This window comes from Gallus gallus, chromosome 23, assembly GCF_016699485.2.
Source record: "Gallus gallus isolate bGalGal1 chromosome 23, bGalGal1.mat.broiler.GRCg7b, whole genome shotgun sequence".
Classification (NCBI taxonomy): domain Eukaryota; kingdom Metazoa; phylum Chordata; class Aves; order Galliformes; family Phasianidae; genus Gallus; species Gallus gallus.
Genome location: NC_052554.1, coordinates 4,926,939 through 4,950,027, shown reverse-complemented (window position 1 = coordinate 4,950,027; position 23,089 = coordinate 4,926,939). Strand labels below are relative to the sequence as shown.

Sequence of the window (23,089 nt, the reverse complement as noted above, 5' to 3'; positions counted from 1 at the left end):
GAAGGTCAGTGGTGTATGAACTATGTGTATTACTTGACTATAAGTACAGCCACTCCTTAATGAGATTAATTACCTGCACGGCTTTGCGTGAAGATGCACAAATAGAACTGGAACATACATGAGTGCCACACTCAGACTAGAGAGAGAAACAAGCAGATAAGGTGTGTGGGAGCTGTTGAGTCATGGCCTGAACCACTGATTGAGCACCTGGGGAAAGGACCCATCAGCCCTGGGAGCACAGGTGAAGGGCTGCAGCTCCATTAGACCTCATTTCAGGGCTGACTGCCCCTGGGGAAGGATCTCTTTCTGCAGGCTCCTCCTTGGTGAAGCTTTCCCCTGCAAATCTGGAATCTTCCGATACAGGTGAGCAATCTGCTTCCTTTATAGCGTCTCTTTGGTGCTGGTCCTTCTGTCATAGCACCTTTGTTGGAATGTCTTTCCCATTGTATTGATCTGTCCAATTGCTACGCAAGGTTTGTGGCAGTGCTTCTGAGTGGGGGCTGTATCGTGGATAGGCACACACGTGTTGGTTTAGGGAATGCAAAGAGCTGAACAGCTCTGTAATCTGAAGGCCTACAGGCACAGAGCTTTGGAGGCTGTGGGCAGTTTCAGGCAGAGGCGGTGCTGTTTTCTGGCACTGAACAAACCAAAGTTTATGTGAATGATGGATGTATGTGCAAGTCAGCTTAAGCCTGATACAGCTGTGAACTGGATTCTGCAAGTTTCTCTCCTCCTGTTGCCCTGTAGCAGGCCTGGAAGCGTTCACAGCTGTTGAGATAACAGGCCATGTTTGCAGCTGCATTCTGTTCCCAGCATGTCAGGAGACTGCTGTGAGCTCTGAGAAGGGGCACAGAGGGAGGGTGAGTGTGTTAGGAGGGATCTGCATGCACAGGTGTGCTGAGAGTAAATACAAAATGCTAGAGTGAGGGAGCAGGCTGGGTAAATGCACGTGCTGCTGGTTGAATAGCAGTTGCCTGGATTCAGTTCTCAGTTCTGTAAGCTTTCAGACAAAAAGCTTTGGGTTTGCCATGCAAATAGGTGGCACCGAGCATGTCTTGGGGAGCACAGGGCTGTGAGGAGGGCTGGCTGACCCCTGGGAAGTGGGGCTCATCTCATAGGGTGGTGGTGCATCTCCAGGACTTGTTCCTCCCGTTCAGCTGAAGTGGTTGAACACACTGCCAGCTGGAGGTAATCTGGTTGGGGGGAGCTCTGGTGAGGACAGATTCTCTCCTTCCACAGTAATAACGAAGGCTGCTCGCAGGACCTGCCAGCCAAGCTCCAGTGAACATTATTGGAATGAATCTGATATATTTTATTTGTATTTCCTGTGCAGGCTCCTAATTTGGCTGCTTGTAGCCTTGGGCTCATCTCCCTATTATGGTACTTAATTGAACTAAAATATGTGCAACGCCTGTTACACTTGGACCCTGAGCTCACCTGGGGTCTGTGCCTCAATATGAATAATAATAGCATCAGATTATATTTTTGAATGATTTGCTTTGTGCTTCTATACCTCTGCACAATTAAATACAGCAGGGCTGTATTTAGATTGTTTTTCTGTTGCAAGGCCTATCTCAGGACACGAAGTGGCAATTGCATGGGGGTAAATCAGTTTTGAATAAGATGCTGGAAGGCTGTGTGAAGGAGATGCCAGAAGGTTAATACACATATTCAGACCTTGCTATGCCTTGAGCAAATGGACTCTGGTTTACTGCTGTGGGTCAGGATAAGGCATTGACCCAGAAGATCTGGGAGAGGCAAAATCCCTGTGCTACGTGCCCAGTACTGTGTATGCTGAGGGATCAGGCCGTGGGATCTGCTTTATCCTTGTGGATTGACACTGAACTGTTCTTTGCACAACAAACATTTGGGGTAAGGGGCTGAAAGCTTGGCTTGTGACGCATGCTCTGCTTGGTAATCCTGTGTGCAGGCTTTTATGGAGGTGAAGAAACAGATGAAGCACAGGAGAGCAGGTAACAGGTGTCAAAAATATTGCCTCGTGCACATTTTAATTTGGCTTTTAGGTTTAATACTTGACATTTTTAACTGAGTAACACAGTAATACGTGTTTATGGAGGTAATAAAACTAATGCCTTGAATGTGAACCTTTCACTGAGTGTAAGTGACGAGGAACTACAGAGGAGCTACCTCAGTAGTAAAACTAATAGGAGAAGCAGATGGGACTGGCACGAACGTTCCTGAAGTTAGTGGGAGAGTCCAGGATTTAATCTAAATTTAAGACCTGCTTGGGCATATTCAGAATTGGGTCATCCTTTTAATGTTTCTGCCTGCAAAGGGTTTCTTACTGTGTGCCAGAATAGAAGCACGCCTTGGAGAAAGGACTGTTGGAGCACAAGTCCTGCAGCGATGCCTCTCCATAGCTACAACTTACCTTTGCACGAAGGGTTTGACATAACAAACATAACAGGGATTGGGGGATGGTTGTGTAAATCCTCATGGGATGGCAGGTGCTTACTGCCAAGGCTCTGGGGAGTGAGAGTGCTAACAGGTGTCCCTTGGTCTCGTGTGGCAACCTGATAGACCATGGAGCAAATGGAGCCACAGCCCAGTCTGCCTGCATTGGATGGAGAGTGCGTGCTGTCATTGCCACTGCATCACTGGAGTGCTGAGCTTCACTATGAGTTAACATTTGGGGTAGGGCTGTCTGGGGAAGGCTTCCTGTGCCCTTCCGCACTGCTTTCCCCTCACAGCATCTCCTATGCTCGTGGCTTTTAATAAGAGGAGAGCACGTGCTATCACTCCTACACAGCTCTAGGTGCTGGGATCTGGGGAGATACATCTGTGTGCCCTTTCAAGGTTTAGGGATGGCTTCTGTGTGGCTGTGGAGAGCTGAGAAAAGCCTGCTGAGCCAGGCAGTCCATGCAGCTGAGGAATCAGGGTTGGGAAACGAGGTCTCAACAGGTGCTCAAACCAACTGTGCTGTCCCTGCACAGAGCTGGAAGTCTTCTCGCTGGAACCAATTAGACTTGTTAGGCCAGACAAAGTCCCTTCTACAGCACTGAACAAATACCAGTGAGGTTTTAATTTCCTCCCACGATTGCTTGTGATACCAGAAAACATCATCCAGTTTTGTTTATACTCGAGTAGCTCAAGTACAGCAAGAACACAGAAGCAATCAGAAAAGCAGCAGCAGGTTTAACAGGGAAATGTTCTCTCATAAAGCCTTCTGACTTTGTAGGGGATAGGTGCGATCCCTTGGTAGATGGCATTCTTTGCAATAGGGTTTTAATTGGCCTCCAACAGCTGCAGCAAGATTGCTTCTGGAGGACCTGAGCTGCTGTTTCCAATGCTAGTTCCAACATCAGTGCCACAGTGTGCCATGAGCACATCTTACCGCGTTGGGAGGAGCAGGCTGACCTCTGCCAGTGCTGATTGTGAGAGGAACTCAGGTTGAACTTCTGAGTGATTCCTAAGGCCTCAGCCTGTGCTTCTCTGGTTCTTAAAGATGCCTACAAAGGAGCTCATCTAAGGAAGAGTAATTGGAAAGTTCTGGAAATGGAGCTCATTCCAAATGTCCTGGGAGTTACTGTGAGCGCCGTGCTGCAGCTGGGAACTCAGAGCGATGACTTCAAGGGATTAAAACTGATTCTGAAAGAAACATTACTGACGATTTTAGAACCATTTTCTTTGTATGGAACTACCCAAGGCCTGCAAACCTATCTGGTGCCTGAAAGGGGGAATGCTTTCCGTCACAGCAGTCCCAACCACCTCCCATTGAGCTTCCTTCTTGCTGTTTGCAAGCTGTGGTGAGCTGAAACAGCTCCACAGTAGTTACATGCAAATCCATCCTCCGCTCTTCTCCCGGGGCTCATCGGAACAGCAGAGGAGTTGTCACACATCCCAGAGTGGCAGAGATGATCATCAGCGTTGACGTTCTGGGTGAGAAATGTGCAGTGGGAATTCAGGAAGCCCTTTAAAAAGTCTGGATGTCTCCCAGGCTTTGCTTTTCTTTCATTCTCTGCGCAAAAAAAAATCCCACCTATTTTTTTGTATTTAATCTGAAAATCAGCAGTCTATAGAAGGAGCAGTTGCTATTGCAGGAAGAAACAAGTTGACAGCTGACTGCTGAAAGGGCTGATTCTGCAGCTGGTGTTGGTGCTGTGCTAACCTACACCACAACTGCAGAGATGTCTTAAGGCCCAGGAAGGGACATTGCCTTGGGCCATCACAAAGCATCCCTTCAGGGAAGGGAGAGGCTGTGGGAAGCTGCAGATGCGGCTCTGTTTTCCCGTGGGCTCTGTGTTGCAGGAGGCAGTTGTGCTGCTTGCACGTACAGGGGATGGTTGTGCTGATACCCACTGCATGGGAAGCTCAGTGCTCCGGCTTCATTTGCTTCTTCCTACGCTTGTGCAGTGTGGGTAGGATGCCCTGAGGGGAGAAAACATAAGATGAAGGCCACATAAAAAATTCAAGGGCTTTTTTTAATTAATAATAATTAAAATGAGATCTCATATGTTTAATATGTTTATATTGTTATTAGAACCAAGCTGTTGGAGCAGCTCAGTGATGTGGAGGAGAGATGGAAGCATAAGGTTTCAGTGTCTGGTATTAAATGAAAGTCCCAATCCAAAGCCGTGCCCTTAGGGAAGGGGGGAGGAGGGAGTGGTGCAGTGCCTTGCAGAACTGGGCTCATACATTGAGCATCTTCTACAGTGTGAAGTCCGGCTCCTGGCACAGGGCTCTCCCTTCTGGTTTTTTAGTGGAAGAGTTTCCCGTGAGCAGGTGAGACATGAAGCAGGCTGTGTGCCCCTGGCAGCTGCCTTTTCCCCTCCGTGTGCTCACAGGTCTGCCCTCATTGCATTGGGATGCCCCCTCTGAATATGAGAGGCTTTGTCCAGAATGGAGGTGGCTTCTGTGTTAAACTGGGAAGGTCGGACTGTTTGGGTGTGTGCCCCTGACACAGAGCCATGGGAAAAGGCTGCCACAAAATCCACCAGAGTACTTCTCTTTGGTGTGGGAATGGATGTTCTGTAAGGAGCCAGATCCCCTGCTTGTAAATCAGTTCCGTTTGTAATATCTGTCAAGTGTTTGGGGACACCTAGGTATCTGATGCTGTATAAATGTCAGTTGTTATTACAGTTGCTTGCTCAGGTTATTGATTTCTCCCCTGCTGTTCTCCCTAGGATGGAGTGATTTGAGGCCTTAGGTAGATGAGCTCTTCCTCCTCCAGCTTGTCTTGCATACACTGTACATCAAACTGCTTCCCTCAGCCTGCGGTGCAGTTAGGGTGTATCATTACCTGTTAGAGCTTCCCCATTTTAGCTTTTTGTATCCCTTCAGCGCTGCAGGTTAAACAGTGCTGAGCTCCTGAGTACAGTCTGCAGCACAGAATATCTTCTGTGATCCTCGTAGTGTTGTTCTGTGGATCTTTGTATTCTGCTTCTCCTCCAGTGCACGTACCCACACCCATTTACCCTTTATCCTATGAATTCTGCTCTTGTTTGAATGAGAATATATTCGGCTCTGTTATCCTAGTCTGAAGGACAAGGTTATCATTCTGCCTCCTAGCAAATGTGCTGCCCTAACCTTAGAAAGATCAGCTGTGAAATGCAAACCTTTGGCAGGATCTGATCCCTTCGGAATCCCCATGGTGTTATCTTTGCACTCAAAGCTTATTTCTTCTCCCCAGCTCCAGAAAGTCCCTACTTCCCCCTTCCCCCTCCCCCCCCCCTTCTCTTGCTGTGATAGCAGTAGGAATTTTTTTCTTCTACTCCCGGAAAAATTAGAGCTTTTATTGGCAGATGGGGCCAGTTGTGATTATTTAGGCAAGGCTTCTCAGAAGCGCTGATGTACAAGTCTGTTTTTCTAAATGAGCAGCATCAGAGGCAGTAAGGCATGATGGATGTGTCCAAGTGCTTGCAGGGCAGATGTTATGCTGCCCTTTGGGGATATGTGCTCTTCGAACTTCAGTGCTTTAAAAGCCTTTGCTGGCTTTCTCAAGTCGCATGGGTGCTTTCCAAGTGTAACTAGCCCAAGGAATGCTCAGTCTGTTCTGTTCCAGTCATGCTAGAAAAACTCATTTCCACTGTTGCAGTGGGTGCATGGGTTCGGGGGTACCCTAAGCAGGTCTGTCTGGTGTCACTGTAAGGAATTACAATACTGTTGTCACAGTAAGGAATGCTGGTGTGCACAGCCAGTTCCCTAGTAGTGGGACCCATCAATCTGCAGAGCAGAAGGTCTGGCTCGCTCATCTTTTTAATTAGGACCAGATCCTTTCCTGGAAGCCCTCCCTGCATCAACATGTTGCCGTGCCAGGTGCTGGGGAAGCACAGCGTCAGAAGACAGACTTCAGGTCCCACAGAACTTGCAATCTGCAGTGCAATTAGAGGTGGTTGCTGCTTGAATCTCATGTGCTAACAGTTGTTCTGCTATCATAAAGTGCAGCTTGGCTAACTGCCCTGAATATCACCCTGGTCAGCCTTGCAGCCAGTTCTTCCAAACCCCAAGCTGTGCTTGAGATAGCTGCTGTAGAGTTGGGTTCCATGTCAGCTCAGCTGCAGCTGTGCCACGTAGTTGATCTGACCAGCTGCACTCAGAATTACAGATTCAGTTATTTGACTTGACCTGGACAAAGAGCAGCTTGGTGTCAGAAACAGGAGCAGAAAGAACACTTCACAGCTCTTAGGCTGGGTCCTGTCTACTGCATCTACTCCATCTTTGCTTCCTGGCAGTGTGAGCAGCGCTAAATGGCTCTAGCAGAGCAGAAAGGGCATGGGGTTCCTTTGTGCTTGGCAGGGAACTCAACACAAATGTGGGGAGGGCAGGAAAGAGGACTCATTTTCACCTGAATGTGAATGAGAGACACTTTTATGGGTTTCTTTCCCTTTGTGTGCGCTGGGAGCAAGGGGCAATAAATTGGAGGATTTTTATATCTTGCACAAAAGCTGACGTTGCTAAAATATTGCATTATTGCCAGCTGCCATAAATGAGCTCTTCAAAGAGACACAGCTGGACCCCGTGAATATGGGGGCGAAGTGATTACCGGAAGCCATCAACCAGCTCTGGAAGAACTGAAGGGAAGTCAATAAGTTATTAACACTACTTTTTGGATTATCTGGGTTCCTGAAGAGATTGCTCTCCCACTGCTTAAGTAAACGCTGTTTTTTGTTATGCAAAGCTATGGATTGTCATCCCCTCTTGCACTCCCTGCTCAAAGTCCTGGAGTCTAAATTGGGAGGGAATGGATCCAAGGAAAAAAGCAATGTGCTCTCAGCTCGGGGTTTAAAAGATGCTGCTGTTCTCCCTTTCTGTGCTTCTGAGGAATTACATCTTGTTCCTCAGATATCAGGGATGGCCAAGAAGGCTACTTAACAGAGCTGCCAACAGAGCTGTTCTCTTCAGTGTCTCTGAAGTTTTTGGTAATGACTCTTGTGAAAAGTGAACTGAAATGGCATTTTGCTGCTCTGAACAGACGGGTATCACCGTACCCAACAGCAAAGACTTTGGGCATCAGATCTAGGAATGGGTGATGCTGGCCACCCTGAGGGGGTCCAGGGAGATGATGCTCAATGCAACGGGAAATGCACACCCACTTCTTTGTGTCATCCCTGCTTTGGATTGCAATCCACAGACGTTCTTTTCTAGTCTGGGGCTTCTCAAGCACCACTTTTGATGCTGCCATTGAAAAGGCTTCTTGGCAGCCAAAAGAACCTTGCAAGATGATGGTGAGAAATGGCTTAAGGAAGCGAACCATATCCAAAACAGATGGATATCTCTGGATGTTAAGACCACAAGAAGAAGGCCTGTTTTCTGATGGTGAAGTAACAGGGAAGAATGCAGTGTTCCTTTCTGGGGTGAAGTCTCTGTTTAATGATGTTGGGGTGAGGCAGGAAGGGAAGCTGTTGGACCATGCAGACTAATGAAGGCAAAGAAGTGCTGCTCCATCCTTCCCAGAGCCTTCTGAGCACCGTCATTCAGAGGTTTTGTCCACTGGAAAACTTTCAGGAGCTGTAAAGAGCGGTCGATTAGAAAAGAGGGCCCCTGCTTGGATGCTGAGTTTCTCAAGGGGAATTCTCCTTCGTTCTTGTCCTCCTCCTCCACATACATTAAATTAATTTACTTACTTGATGGACCATGTCTCTATCACTGGGAAAGCAGAATGTAAACTACTTTTTATATACACATTTCTTGCACCATTAAACTATTCTTTCTGTGACAGAACCTATGAATAAGTTACAAGGGGTAACCTAGACCATTCTTAGGACATCCCCTACTGTATTAAGTGCATACGTGTGCATCTGCACTTAACTCTTCGTGTACAATCCAGTTTAAAAAAGTAGTTTGTAAATGACAGTGATAATTATGGAGTGCTAAAGCTTCCTCTGCCAGAGCCTTCCTTTGTGGTGGGATCAGGTGTTGCTCGGTATGATGGGTGGGACTGCAGGAGTGAGGCTTTTAGGCTCATGGCTGGAAGGGAAGGGGCTTTTCCAGAGGCAGAGCTTTGGTATGAGCAGCTCTGCAGCCTTCCCTCCTCCCCATCGTGCTGCCAGCAGATGGGGGGAGAAAAGTGGGCAGGAGGCTGAGAGAAAAGCTTGTTAACAAAATTTGTTTAAACATTTAGCGTCTCTGCTGCTGTTCCTCTGCGCTGAGCACGCATGACAGGGGGTAATTTATGTCCCGAAATCACAATCCATATGAATTAGCTTGGCACAAATACATCATTTCCTAATAATATAGACAAGATGCTTCAAGGAATGATGATAAGAACAGCCCTTTCCTATATGTTCTGCTTTACCTGCTGAGTAATTATCTAATCATTTTCTCGTAGTGATATAAAAGGAATCTATTCCCCCTACCCCGCACCCACCCTGTAGTGCAACAAGTGCTGCTGCAATACAAGGGCCCTGAAATACCAATGGTAGATCCCTTTTGGAGCACCATGCCCACAGGTGGGTATGGAAGGACAGCTGCTGGGGTCAGCTGGAGACCTGCATGGTGTGGGGAACGTCCTTCTGTCAGCTCAGCAGTGAGAAACTCCCCATCTATTTCAAGATGGGATGTTAAGTGTGAGTGGTTACTGGGGGACCACTCATATCTGTGTGCTCTCCCACCTCGCTTAGGTTCTGCCAGCCCACATCACAAATAAACAGCTCTCCGTTTTGGTGCTGTGTGCTTTATTTGCTGCCATAATTCTATAGCAAAGCCTTTTCCTTACCCCTGTTCTGTGCAGCACTGTGCCCAGGGGTTCCCTGAAAGATGATTTGGACTTCTAGATTCATCTGCAATATTAATGATTGAGTTGCCAATTAGTCGGGAGGCACTGGGCTATATTTTCTTTTATGTTCTGATCCCTTCCCTTACTCTGCATACCCAGGAAAGCTCTGAGGAGCTCTGGGACAAAGGTCTCTCTCCATCACCTGTGTGTATGACTTCACATAACCTTGTTTATGACTGCCTCGTGTTACCATAGTGATAAATAATGATTTAAAAGTCTTCCTTAAATCGAGTACAGTAGCACAGAGACCTTGCAGAGCTGGTGGTTGGGTGGGTACACCAATACTTGGACCCTTTGCTCACATTTTTAAGTTGCTAAAACTCAAAACCCAGCAGCTTTGGAGGTGCTGTTCTGCAGTGTGTGCTGCTGTTGCCCTGAAGTTCTGTTTGAGGCACCCACATGTGTGCTGCCTGCAAAGCCCAGGGCTTGCAGTGTGCTGCTTAACTGTGTTCAGAGCCCTTCTGAGAGGCCCAGTGAGAAGGGCCACAAATCTTCACTGGCAAATAAAATGGGACCTTGTGTCCCACAGACTCATCCCAGTGCCTTTGGAAGTGGCAGCTGTGTGCAGAGTTAATGTGGTACTTAAATGCTTTCCAGCAGTGGAGCGTCCTTGTGCTGTAGTGGTTAGGGATAAATGGCCGTAGGATCTCACACGAAGCCTTCTTTCTTTGCTTAGTGGTTCTTGCACATAAATTTCCAGGAGGTTTTTTTTTACCCTTTCTCTCTTCTTTATAGCTGTCACATAACAGTGAGCTGTGACCATGCTGATGCATCTTGTATTCTGCTGCCAATTTATTACCTCCTCGAGATGTAATAAACATTATACTAATAATCAGCTTGTAGGCAGGAAACAGAAATCACAAACGCATGAAAGTCTGCGAGGGAAAGGGGAAAACAGCTCCGAATTTCTCACTTGTTTAACCTTGTGGCCTTCTAGCAGTAGCAGACTGAGGAACAGGCGCCCTTCTCCTGCGCTCCGTGGTGCAGTGACCTTGCTGGATAATTACCTTCAGCTTGTTGTCGCAGCCACTCTCAGCACAATGAGGGAGCAGAGAGAACCTCATGCCTGTCAGATGCTGGTGGGTGTCATTGTACTGAGACAAAGCATAATCACCGAAACCATCAGAATAACAAGCTGACACGATTAAGAAAACCTAATAAGTTGCAGAACAAGAAGATCAGCTTATTCCGTCCTTATACAGGCAGAGCTCCTTCACCTTTACTTCTGGGGTTTGTAGTTTAAGAGCTTATTGCTGGCCCTGGGTATGAGGGTCCTGTTATCTCAGCGCCACGTTCTGGATTGTTTGCAGACAAAGGGGAAAACCTGAGAGCTGGAGGCAGAACTTCAGGACAAGGCAGCAATTAGTTCCCTGTTCAGCCTGCTCACTGCCGCTGTTGTTTGGGAGGGAGGTGAAAGCTGGGTCTTTGCAAAGAGATGTGTGTGGCAGTGAAGAAAAGCATAGAGAGGTGTTGCTGGACCAAGATATCCTTAATTTGTTTTGGCTCATAAAAGAAAGAAGGTCTTACCATCGAGATCTGGGTAATTGTGTGATTGAAATACAGACTCTGTAACAAGGAAAAGAGGAGCAGTGAGCCAGTCAAGTAATGTGAATTGATTTAACCAACCACTATGAAGCTTTTCAATGATGCAAAATTAGTAATTAAAAAGTATATTGTCATGTGTTGAGCTATCCTTCTTTGTGAGTCTAAGTACATTAACACATTTACAACCTCGGAATGAATTGTGTATCAGCAGCGTGTGTTCCTAATTGAGATTTGAACTCCTAGCTACTATTAGCATGCAAATCAGAAATAGCGAGAATAAGAAGAAGAATGATCTTAACCCGCTGAACTACAGAGACAATGCTGTAGCTAGAAAAGATGGTGCAGCTGAGATGGCAGTTGGGCTGTTGGAGATGGGGATTAATGCAGAGCAGGAGGAGCGCTTTGGGTGGTGGTGGATGTGAGCCGTGGGAACGCCTCATTGCTCTGCTCCAGTGCTGTTCTGTGCAACTGCCTCCACTCTGCAACGAGTGAGGAGGAGTTGGGTTGACTTTGGATTGAGAGGCTGCTTAGCCAGAACGGCTTTAATTGTGATGTGATTAGGAAGTCTGGATTCTGAGCATGTGTTTTGTTCTGCTACAAACATGACTGGAAAACAAAACTATTCCAGCTAAAAATTTGTCTCGCGATACATCAAGGCCTGCAGTACAACAGGGGTGAGTTATACTCCAGCAGTTGTGAATTACTGAAGTTTTTGCAGTCCAACCTGCTTAACTAAAGACTGGGAGTCAACCCCTGCCTGTCTCACTGCCACGTGCTGAGCCATGAGCTGCCTCCCAGCCCTGCTCATCCCAGGAGGGACAGAGGGTAGCAGTGGAAGAGGTGCTCCATACTGAATGTTAAAGGCATGACACCAATTAAGAGCTTATTGTGTTTATCTGTTGCTTCCCAGTGGGGCTGCCAGACTGAGCTGGCTCCAGCCAGGATCTTCCCATCAGACTTGCACGGTTATCTCGGCTTCATAATGACATCACGTCCATTCCGTCGCTCAGGACGGCCCACTTCAGCCAAGGAACAGCATTATCATTCTTGTGCTATTAGCGGTGACAGCACAATATTTTTCAGCCACCTGAAAACACTGTTTGGCTGATCACTTTCTAATTCATTGGGTTATTGTGAATTATGGAGTCCTTTCGTTCTACTCCCGGCAGATAAAAATGCATTTGCTTTCAGCTGATCTCAATATAAAAATCAAATCCTGTCTCCATCTGTGTGTGCAGCGCGAGCAGAGGTGGGCTGACAGAGGAGGCTGATGAGAACAGCCAGGTTTGGGTCTGCTTTGCTTCTCCTTGCGGGGCTGAACAGAACGCAGTCCAAACTCAGCAGTGACTTTTGAGGGTGCAGAGTCCACCCACGGTGCTTAATGCTAATGATGTACAGTGCGTTTCTCAGATACCCGTGCACTCATCCTTTGTTTTGCTGTATCAATCTTTCTTATTAAGACTGGCAAATGAGGGGAGGAGGAGAGCTCAGGTTCCTTATTTGTTGCTGTGCTTAGGTGAAAGTTTCTTTTCAAATAACAGAAGTCTAAATTACATTTTATTTCTTACCAGCTGCTAACTCCCCGAGACAGATTGGGAGATCAATTATCACAGCAGTGAATGAATCTAATTTTTCAATATCATTTACTGTAATTCCATATTCTCTGCCCAAGAAGCAAATAGTGCTGGCTTTTCTCCAAGCAGAGAGCTGAGAACAACCGGAGAAGCCTCACCAAGACAGCAGCCCCACTCCAATACAAGAAGGGCTCCTGGTCTTCAGGGGCTGTACTTAGGGTGAGGAGTGCTTGTAGTCCTCTCCTCAGAGACTGTGGTCAATTTGGAATTGACTTTTGGGGTCAGAGATGACCACGCTGAGTTCCAGGTATGTTTGCCTTTGGTTTTATGGGGGGGTTTTGGTTCCTGGGGTTATGCTGCCTGTCTCAAGGGCTGTAGCCCAGGACTGAAATTCATCCCCGTGTCCATTTTACCACTTATCTCTTGTAAATGTCCTAAAATGTGAATATGAGTACATAAAGGAATGGCATGCAGAAGTTAGACATAAGGGGGTGGGAGCAAATAGAAACTGCAACGTTTGATTTCTTCATTTAAAATCCCAGTAAATAATTCTCCCTTCAGCTCTATGGGTGCAATTAATTGGCAGTAATTTAGAAGTCCTCCATTTCTAAAGCCCCAGGACATAGGGTTTGAAACAAGGAATCTATTGGGGTCACCAGGAGTTCTGCTCTTGGTCTGAGATGCAAAAGAGTGGGGAAAGGGTTGTGTTTATTTTTCCCATATTATTCATAGCTTCACGTAGTGAGAAAACGTTTGTTTGTTGCACTAAAGATTCCTTCCCAAAGATGTTCTGAATTGATTTCTTCTCATTCCAGTAATGCATAAATCAAGAAATGATGATATTTTTTGGTGCAAAGTGGGCCCCTGAATCTAATAACTATGTGAGCAGTAACACAAACACTACAAGCTCCAGGAGAGCACAATAGCATGAAAAAGGTCACTTGCCAGGTCTCAACGTCTCTTTTTTGCTAGTTCAGTGAATGACTGCAATTTCTGTCTTTTATGTTCCCACAATCACCATTGTCCTTTGCCATATCTATGATTTTCCATATTAGAATTGAGGCCTCTGTTCTCTAAATGACAAGTTTGAATAAAGCAAAGCCCACACCCTGCATTTTCATGCAATTGTGGGGATGTGCTGTTTCAGCCCTGTGATGGATGGAAGGAGCAGTACCTCTTGACTCCACGGTACTCCTTTGGCGGAGGTGGAAAGTGCTTTTGAACACATATGGATTGCACAGCATATTGCACAACAAGATAGAGAACAGTATTTCAGCAGCTGAAACGTCAGCAGTAGGCTTGGTAGCTGCCACGATAGCAGATCTGTTTAAGTGTACGTGTGTGAAAAGCTATGATTACAGTTCTAAGGTGGGCTCTGGGCAGAAATGGTCTGTTAGGTGCATCCAGTGCACTGAGGGGTTCCAGAACTGTGGCTTTTTGTTGTTGCTCTGTTGTAGTACCAACGGTGGTTGAATTGGCCAAAAGAAGGATTCCTGCTTTGCTTGGAGCAGGAGCTCGGTGTGTGTGACGTATCTTCCTGGAGCCTATGGAAGTCAGTGCAGTTCATGCTCTCCATGTCCTTGTCATTGCGGGGACTAAGATTGCACGACCAGGGACGTGTTCTTATTGTCTGCCTGCTGTTCACCTTTTGCCTTCTCAACCCCAGCACTGCAGTTATAAACATTTAACAGCGATTTGTCCTCAACTCAAATCGTGGCTGCAAATTCGGACCCAAAACAGCAAGAGGAAGATCATTTTGAACGTGATCTCAACAAAAGCACATCTGGATTGGGGTGATGCTATAGGGGTGGTCAGCGACTCTCATGTATAACCCAGTATGAGTTTGTGCTGGTTGGGTCTGCTCACTGGAACAATTTCCTTGTTATTGCTTATTTTAATCTCAGATTTTAGTTGAGGGGTGGGGATTGGAACAGAATTGGGACACAACAAAACCCCAAAACATTAGGAATCTAAAATGGCATAGCCAACACATAGCAAATGGAAATTGCAGAAACGATTTGATGTTCATATGCTAATTGTATCTCACTTCCTTGCAAGCCACAATCACTTCATTGTTTTTCTGCTGTGTGTTTTTGAAAAGATTTCATTGAAGCTTCCTTAATGAGGCAGACACACAATGAAAGAGAGGTATGTTGGGATGGAAATTTCTTCTGGATCCTCCACGTTAATTCTCCTTTGATTTCTTCTGCAGTAAACTTGTTCGCTTTACATGCAGAAGCCAAATTGGTTTAGCTGAGAGACCAGCCAATTCCAGACTGGCGTCCCAGAAACAAGCTGTGCTGCCTTGAGCAAATTTCTAGGCTTGTTGCTTAGCAGGGGTTTGCAACTCTGCTTCTGATTGGTATGAGGCTGCTGTACCCAGAGTTCTCAAGTTTTGCTTTGAGTTTCAGCCTTAAAAGAAAAGAGCCAATCACTGATGTCTCCCTATGTTTTTCCTGTTTAATTTCTATACTAAGTGGGTTTATCTTTTTTTTTTTTCCCTGCTATTCTATCCTTTTTGTGTCTGACATTGTGCCTTTGGTATCCTTCCTTGCTGAACCCTCTGGAGAATGTTGGATAGCTTCTCCAAGTTGGTTGTGATTCTCAGCTGGATGGTGAAGCACGAAACAAGGTGAAGGAGTTCTGTCAGAGATGTGGCCTCTGGTCTAGTGGAGAGGTTGGCTGCAGTGCTGCTGATGAAGGATCTAGAAGAAGAGAAAACAGCTGGTTTTCTTAATTCCCTTGTATTCAGTTTTAATGGGAATGGATGCATTGGAGGGCTGTGCCAAGGATACCTCATTTCTTCTGTCACAGGTGGGAAAGAAGGGGATAACATCACCATTCTTGATGTCTGAGTGAGCAGCGTGCTGGCAAAGAGGAAATACCAACAAAGTGATGGCTGCTTTCATCTCTCCCACTTAACCACGTGCAAACTTGTAATACAAGCTCTTTGGGGCATGCACTCCGTTAAGCCCACAGCTTTTGGTACAGCTGTGTCCTGCTGGTGCCTTGGGAATACACAGTGCAAACACAGTGATGACCAAGCAGAGTGTGGGGTGTCTTGGGGGCTGTGACATTGTCCCCTCCAAGAAGAGCTGAGTGGAGATGTTGCGTGCCCTGTAGCAAATCCTCGCTGGGTGGTGCTGCCAGATAGAGAGCTCTGCATCGCTGCAGTGAGGAGCCCAAGCCAGGCCAATGGTTTATTGGTGTAATCCTTATGTGAGGGCTGCTGGAGCCCAGAAAGATGCTGCAGACACTGGTGTGACTCGATGTGTGCTGGAAGGAGTCCTTGGTGCCATTAATTACAGTACCTATAGGCTGTTTCTCAATTCCTTGTGCAGGCAGTCAGTGAGAAGGGGAATGCAGGCGGTGACCCTGTGGGCAGCAGGAGAACTCAGCAGCAATATAAAAAGCCTTTTATTTTCCTTTCTAAATGTGGTGCTGCAATGAAAGAAAAAAATGTATTTAATAAATGAGGAGAGAAGCAAATGAGGTTGTTGCCAGGGAAAGGCGCTCATCACTGTGGTAGTTTCTATATCATGTTTGCTTTGGCTTTATTTATTTCTTCCTTTGTTTTGCTGCTATTACAAGAGATGATTCCAATGAGCAGTGGAAGCAAATCCCACCCTTTTTCTGTTGTTCCGAATCCTGTGCAGGGAATGGGGCTGATTTAGCGAATGTGTGGACCACAACTGCAGCTGATGCACTCAAGGACTGAACAAAGGACCTTAATTTTGTGTGTGTTACATTGGTGTCTGCACATTACATAACACAGCTTATCTTACATACGAAATATAGCAGCGTGAACTAGAAAGCTGAGCCCCTGGCATGACATCTTTATCCAAGTATACTCATTTCTTCACCAAGCTACAGTTGTGTGCGCTGGCTTAGCTGCAGTATGAGTAGATTTACATCTCTAATGGGGGATGCTGAGAACCCCAATGCTTCCAAGGTTTCTGTGGAGTTTGAACTCTGCTGCAGCTCTTGCTGCTTTCTGTCATTTGTAACTACAACTGTTGAAACTGAAAGGACAAGCCTGTATTTTTTTTTTACCTATACGGCAACCGAATGTGTAAGAAATTTAGAATCTTGTAGGATTTCAGACCAAAATGTTTTCATAGTAAGTAGCTGCAGTTTCTGAAATTAGCCTGCCATAAGAGAGAGCTCATGTCAGAACACCTCATGCTGCTAATTTTAGCACATGCCTCTTGGGAAACGATGCCACGGAGTCTGTGGGTGTCTCAGCCTTTAAGGGCAGAAGCTACGAGCTCTGACAGCACAGTGCAATGCTCAGCAATCGCTGTGTCAGGGCGGTGCCCCGTGCCCCATCCCAGAGATGCCTCAATGATGCAGGCAGTGACACAGGGACCCAATGTGAAGACATACTGACCACATTCCAGCTGAGTTCTTTTCAGTAGTTAGTTACTCCTCATCCTTTTCCAAAGCTTTTGAGATGCCATTATATCCATTGGGACCGAATGTAGTCCTTCTTGTTGTGTAGTGGATGGGCACGAGAGTGACGAGCAACCCAAGCCATCATTTGAAGCAATAACCACATGATGAATTCAGGAATAACTCCTGGTTCACCATGATAGTCTGTGGTGGATCTTATCTTTTGTCTTGCTTTAAAAATAACAAAAAGTCCTTGAAACATTCTGTTGTTTCCATATGAAAACAATGTGTTTGAGTATGACAAATCACATCCCACTCAGCCAAGTCAAAGCCTTCACACTCATTAGCTTTCTGCTTGTTTCTTTCCTTTTGATGCACCTCGCTTCCGCCTCCACTCCTGCTAGCATGCGCTGCTTTCCATTGTCGGAGCACGTTTTGGTCTCTTCAGGCAGAGACAGGCATTGCCATGTTTAAAGAATATAAGCTTTTAATTTGATGGCATCATGATCAGCTGAAGACGGGTTCCTTTTGTTCATGTTTCTTTGCTTAGACACTTGCCAAGACGTGGAAATGTAAAAATAGCTGTCCTTGGTTAAGCAAGTGTTGCAAAGGGAGGGAAGTGATGGACTGCTGTGACTTTTGTCCTGGCTTTGCTGCTGGTTTTCACTTAGCTTTGGCACAACAGCAGAGCAAAGCATTTGTCCCTGGCTTGGTGTGTAGGTGTGTGTGCAGACGTGAGACACCCCTTGTGTCTCGGGTGGGCCTTGAAGAGCCTGTTGGATGAGAAACATCCTACAGAACGAAGAATGAGGCCATGGGCTTATTTATGGTCCTGAACTTTCCCAGCAGTGTTTCAACTCATCCCCTTCGCTTCAAACACTCCTCCAGCACAAAGCTTCGACAGAATCCTATGCGTGTTCCCCAAGATTGTATAGAGAAAGCAGCTGCTCTTTGCTGCTCGTACAACAGAAAAGCCATTTCCACACTTGAACAGCTGAACTAAAGCCAGCAGCAGCAATGCACCAACAGGCGCTCACTGACGGCGCTCCTCTTGGAATGGGGACGCTGATCAATTGAAATTGATTCTTCTGCAATGATGGCAAATAATCCCCCGCATTTTCCAGGCTCTCTGCACAAAGCTCATTGTAGTGTCATGTAAAATATTTATGCTAAATTCATTTGGATGCCGTGACTTATTATCCACAAATGAGTTCTACAGAACCTTTTCAAAAAACATTTTACTTCTGAGCAGAAAAGTGCCTTTCTGCCTTCAGTGTTCTGGGATGTGATCACAGCCCTCCCCTTACTTACATTATCTGTCTCAGAGTAATTTGCATTTTGAAGAATAGCATTTAAATGTTTTATTTCTTCTCTGTTTGGGAAGTCTGTTCCGTTTTGTATTTTTCCCTTTTCGTGTGTTCTTTCACCCTAGCAAGTAAATGTTTTCTTTTTAGGAGAGGAAAAACATTCCATTTATAATCTTGTAGTGGGGACGGAGCTTTGAATTCCCAGCTCCTCTGCCGTGGGTTCCCCAGCCCTCCTTGGGCAGCTCCAACTGCTTATTGCAACTCAGCTGGGCTGCAGCAGCAGCAGCTGTGACTGAACTCCATTAAATCGCGCTCACCGTACGTCCTGCAGATGAAAAACTTTTGTTGTCTTTGTTTTGTAGTTAGAGGAACCCAGAGACTTAAGGGCCCCTCTACAGAAGGGTATGGAAGTATCCAAATAGCAAAGATGCCAATTCCTATGTTAGCATCAGCCTTGCTGTCACAGCTCACACTTTTTATGCAGATTGGTAACATGACAGCAGAAAAAAAAAGGGAATAAAGTCACACTCTCCACTGAGAGAGAACTGAGGAGTTAAATTCCATTCCATGGCAGCGAGGTGGCCAATAGGCGCTGCATCGCTGCAGCCCAACCAGGGCTTCAACATCGGTAGGTGCCATTGGGAATAAGTGGTGGTTGCTGCAGTGGGAAGAGCAGGGGAAACGAGGCTGAGCTGCAGGAGAGCAGGTTGTGTTTTCCCCCTGTTTGTGGGAACAACTTGCTCTGAGTGAAAGCCTCCTGCCAGCTCCGGGTGTGCAGTTGGGTAATTGAGTTAGCACTTGTCTGTGCTCTGTGCTGTTTGATCTTCACGCCGACCATTTTGGGGGCACAGGGTGATGACAGTAACTTCCATCTACGTTAGTTTGTTTCTTAAGGCAGCCGTTGCTTTCTGGAAAGACTTCAGATTTCTGCTGCTGTTGCTAGCAAGGGTCCTTTATCGACCTGACCCTCCCCTTTGGGAAACCTTTTCAAATTGCACAAAGTAATGATCTGATTCAGTGGTGGAAATTTTCCTTTCCCTGAAAGGACTCCCCTCCATCAAAGAGGAAAACAAGTTGCAACCAGAACGGCCTTTGCTGCATCTCCAGAAGCATCGCCGTTGGAGGAGGATGCTGCAGCAATGATAAATAAGCTATTTTCATTGCTTTAATAATTAAAAATGCACTTAAATCCTTCTGCACACACAATAGAAAGGTCTATTGCATTTATTCTAGCCTCTCACGGATCCTTAAGGTTTTATGGGCACTTTAAAGCTGAAATAAAGATCCTTTTTTATATCCCCAAACCAGATGTCTCTCAAACTGCCATCCCATTCCCCACAACTGTAGTTATTTTCTCTGACGTGTTGCATCTGGACTGCAGTCCTTCGCCTTTCTTTCTCTTAGAGACACGCAGGTGTGGAGCTGAAGTCTCCCGGTGCTCTCACCCAACCCCTCTGAATGCCATGGGCTGCAGGCAGTGCGATGCTGGGGAGTGGAGGTGGGGGATGCCAGGCTGCAGGGAAATGCAGACAGCTGTGCCCCGTCCTCCTCCCCACAGCCAGCATAAACACACCTAACTGACGCGTTTCTGCTCTAGCACAGATGCAGGTTAAGTCTGGTATGCTTGCAATATGTGGCAAGTATCTCTTTGCTTCCATTTGCCATCTGTATAATGGTGATAATACCGTTCTGCTCCCAAATGGCAGCTCCTAATGCAGCTCGCAGGTCCTGCAAGTACCCAGATCAGCGTGGTTTTGTTTCTGAAATTATCCTGGCACTGTGGGGAGAGGAGGTGGCTCGGAGCACTGAAGTAGCAGACATTGCACCATTAGCCTTGGGTGCTTGACTGGACTGCGGAGCATCAAAGGATGAGAAAATGTAATGAATTAAAAGGAAGGTTCTGTTCTGCAGAATCATTGTATCAGAACAATGTATGTGCGGTGCTTTTTGAGCTCACACAAGAAGTCTTCTGGAGAAATAGGACTGATGTATCGGGGCTGTTTGGAATATATATTTGTTTTCATTATCGCTCTTTGTCAGAAAATGTCCTCCAGAGGAAATAAATACAAGAAACTATTAGATGGGAAGAATTGGTGAGTTTTACAATCTGCTTTCCTCCCACCTTGCTTTTTTGTATTTGTGTCCTATTTTGTTTTGCAAGCTCGGTTTCATTTATAATGAAGCTTCTTGACGCTTGATTGGCAGCTGAAGACAATTTGCAACATATCAGCAGCAGAATAAAGGCACAGTGATGAATGGTTTAGGAAAACACAAGGAAAGAGAAATACTGATTTTGGTAATGGGTTTGTTGATGGAATTCCATTTGGTTTGGTTGGAAGTTCCCTCTGCTGTGAGGGGCTCCCAGTGGTGCAGTAACACAGTGCACATCATTGCTATCAGCTCCCTGGGCAGTGGGGCTGCTGCTGTCCTGCAGTTGTGACCTTCCAACCTTGAGCTGCCTCATCTAGAGCTGGAATGAACGACGTGATCTTAAAGGCCCCTTCCAACCCAAACTGTGCTGTGATTCTATGATCCCCAAGCTGCAGGACACTACTGATCAGCCAGGTTCTTTCACAGAATTGTAGGGGCTGGAAGGGACCTCTAGAGATCGAGTCCGACCCCCAGATTCCCTACACGCTGGACTGACTTTCAAGCATGGGATGTGTATTTATGGGATTCCCTGTTAAACTGATTCTACCTTTGACTGAAGTTTAATAGAAACATCCCTGCAGCCCATTATGGCAGGTCGTGGAGTGCAGGCAGGATGGTGAACTGAATTGCTGGGAGGAATCCGATATGAATCAAAACAGATAACTAAAATGGAAAAGAAATTAAGAGATTTCTTTATGACCAGAGGCTCTAGTTAGTTTACAGCAACTGGATTGGGAATAAGGAAACACAGTATGCTGTAGCATAGTTCCTTAAGAAGAAGGAAGCAGATGAAATTCCCCCTGAGTAAAATGATGAGGTTAATAAGAATAGCTGTGCCTCCCCAGTTAGGGAATACAGGAGGCGTGCATATTACTGCCTTGGCAAAGGAGACTGTGATGACCAGCTGGGCCTGGTGGTTTTAAGGAAGCTGTAATAAGCAGATCAAAGTGTCTTTGTGTAGTAAATACCTGCCAATGCATGGAGGGGAGCATGCAGGCAAGCTCTCCTGTGCAGAATTACGTGCTAGAAGAAGCCATTGCCTAGAAAGGACCACACTTTGCCATCTGCAGCTGTGGTTCTTGTGCTTCTCAAGAAATCTTGTGTGATCCTCAGAGCATCTCTGGGTGATGGTCGTGTAATCTGATAAAGTGTCCTGGTGGTTCTCACAGCTATGAGCTGCAGTGTGAGGCAGCGATGGGAGCAAGGAGCTGTGATTCAGGGGCCTGGAGCTGCACCATATGCACACACCTCGGCCTGCAGTGCAGCAGAGCTTGGCTAGAAAGATGCTTTCTTCCCACATGTGCATTGCCGTGCAGTTGTGCAGCACTTCAGCTCCCTCCTTCACCCTCCCAGAATCAAACTGCTCACAACTGTGTCAGGTCCTGGCCTCGGGAGGAGCTCAACTGGGAGAACCTTTGGCAAGGAGAGACAAGAGGATTTGCCTAATGACATTCCTCCGAGCCCACAAATGAGCAAGTCCTTGAGGTGAGAGTCAGTAGCAGCGCTCCCTGTGAGCGGTGGGAGCCGATGTGCTGGGGCTGCTCACCCTGCAGCCTGCACAGCTCAGCCTCCATCTGTGTTTGTGGATGCAGAGCGGTGCTGTGCTGCGCTCAGGGTGTCAAAAGAGCATTTATGCTTGAGGGAAGCATGAACCGTGCAAATGTCTTGAGTGACTGGAGAGAAGGGACAGCGAGCCAGGGGGAAGTGATGGGGATGCAGGAAGGCAGAAGGCATCTTTTCCATTCTTCGTGACAAGAGAAACAAAGCATCTTCTTTCCTCCCTCAAATTAGAGATTTTTGTTGTTGTTTTAATGCTTGCTAATATATGCTAAGCTAGCACTGCTTTTCAAACGCTGACAGTTATGTGCCACTGCTGCCTTCAGTCACCCTGGAGTAGGGGGAAGGTTTATTTTTATGACTTTAAGCACGCTGTGATGGTGAGGGAGCTCTGTATTTATTTCACCTGAGGAGGAATTGCAGGATAAGGAGTGATCTGGGTGGGAGCTCAGCCTGCTTTGCTAACCCTGGAACCTAAACCAGAGATTCTGCTTTTATCATTGCGCTGTCTTCAGGAAGAAAAGGGTTTGCTGTGCTAATTACTACTCTGATTTCCATTAAACTGTTACTTCGCTGCTTAAAAGGCACGTCTGTTTTGCATGCTTCTGGGAAGCATGAACAGTTTCTACAGAAAGTGGATTATTTTGCTCTTCTTCTCTTCCTGCTACCAGGAAGGGGAAAAATCAGCAGTGGTGGTGGAGATGCTGTAACATCAGTAAAGTTAATGATAGGACAGCTGGCATCCATGGGCTGAGTGTTGAACAGGTTCTGCATTTTATGAGTGCAAGGAAATCCAAAAGCTTGGGCCCAAGGAGGCTGTGGATGCCCCATCCCTGCAGGCATTCAAGGCCAGGCTGGATGTGGCTCTGGGCAGCCTGGGCTGCTGGTTGGTGACCCTGCACATAGCAGGGGGTTGAAACTCAATGATCACTGTGGTCCCTTTCAACCCAGGCCATTCTATGATTCTGTGATATGATTCTATGAAAGGGAGAGCCGAGATGCAGGAAATCACATGGAAGAGGAGATCAGCTTTGCCTTGTTTGTATTGCTGCTATATACTTGTCCTACAAGGTGAAGAGAAGGGAAGAAATCCCTTGGTTGCAGGAGCCCTTTGGTTCTCCATTAGTGTAATCGCAGTAGGAGGAACAAAAGAAGGGTGGTGAGGTGAAGTCTAAGAAAGCCTGAAGTGGTGAGAAGGGCACCTCGAGCTGCAGCAGCTTGGAAAGGATCCCTCGGAATGCTCAGAAGGGGCCGATGGCAGCACAGCATGCCATGCACTGCTCTGCTTCTGCTCATAGGCTGAGAGGGGAGAGATTGACCCAAGTTGC

At 46.5% G+C, this 23,089-nt stretch overlaps 1 long non-coding RNA gene across 1 annotated transcript in view; it reads left to right on the top strand.

The window, feature by feature from the left end:
• The first annotated feature begins 282 nt into the window (after positions 1-282).
• LOC121107457 overlaps positions 283-23,089 on the top strand; it is a 120,537-nt gene continuing 97,730 nt past the window's right edge. The window contains exon 1 of the long non-coding RNA XR_005841652.2: positions 283-363. This is a non-coding gene — a long non-coding RNA (uncharacterized LOC121107457). The remainder of the gene's footprint in view (positions 364-23,089) is intronic.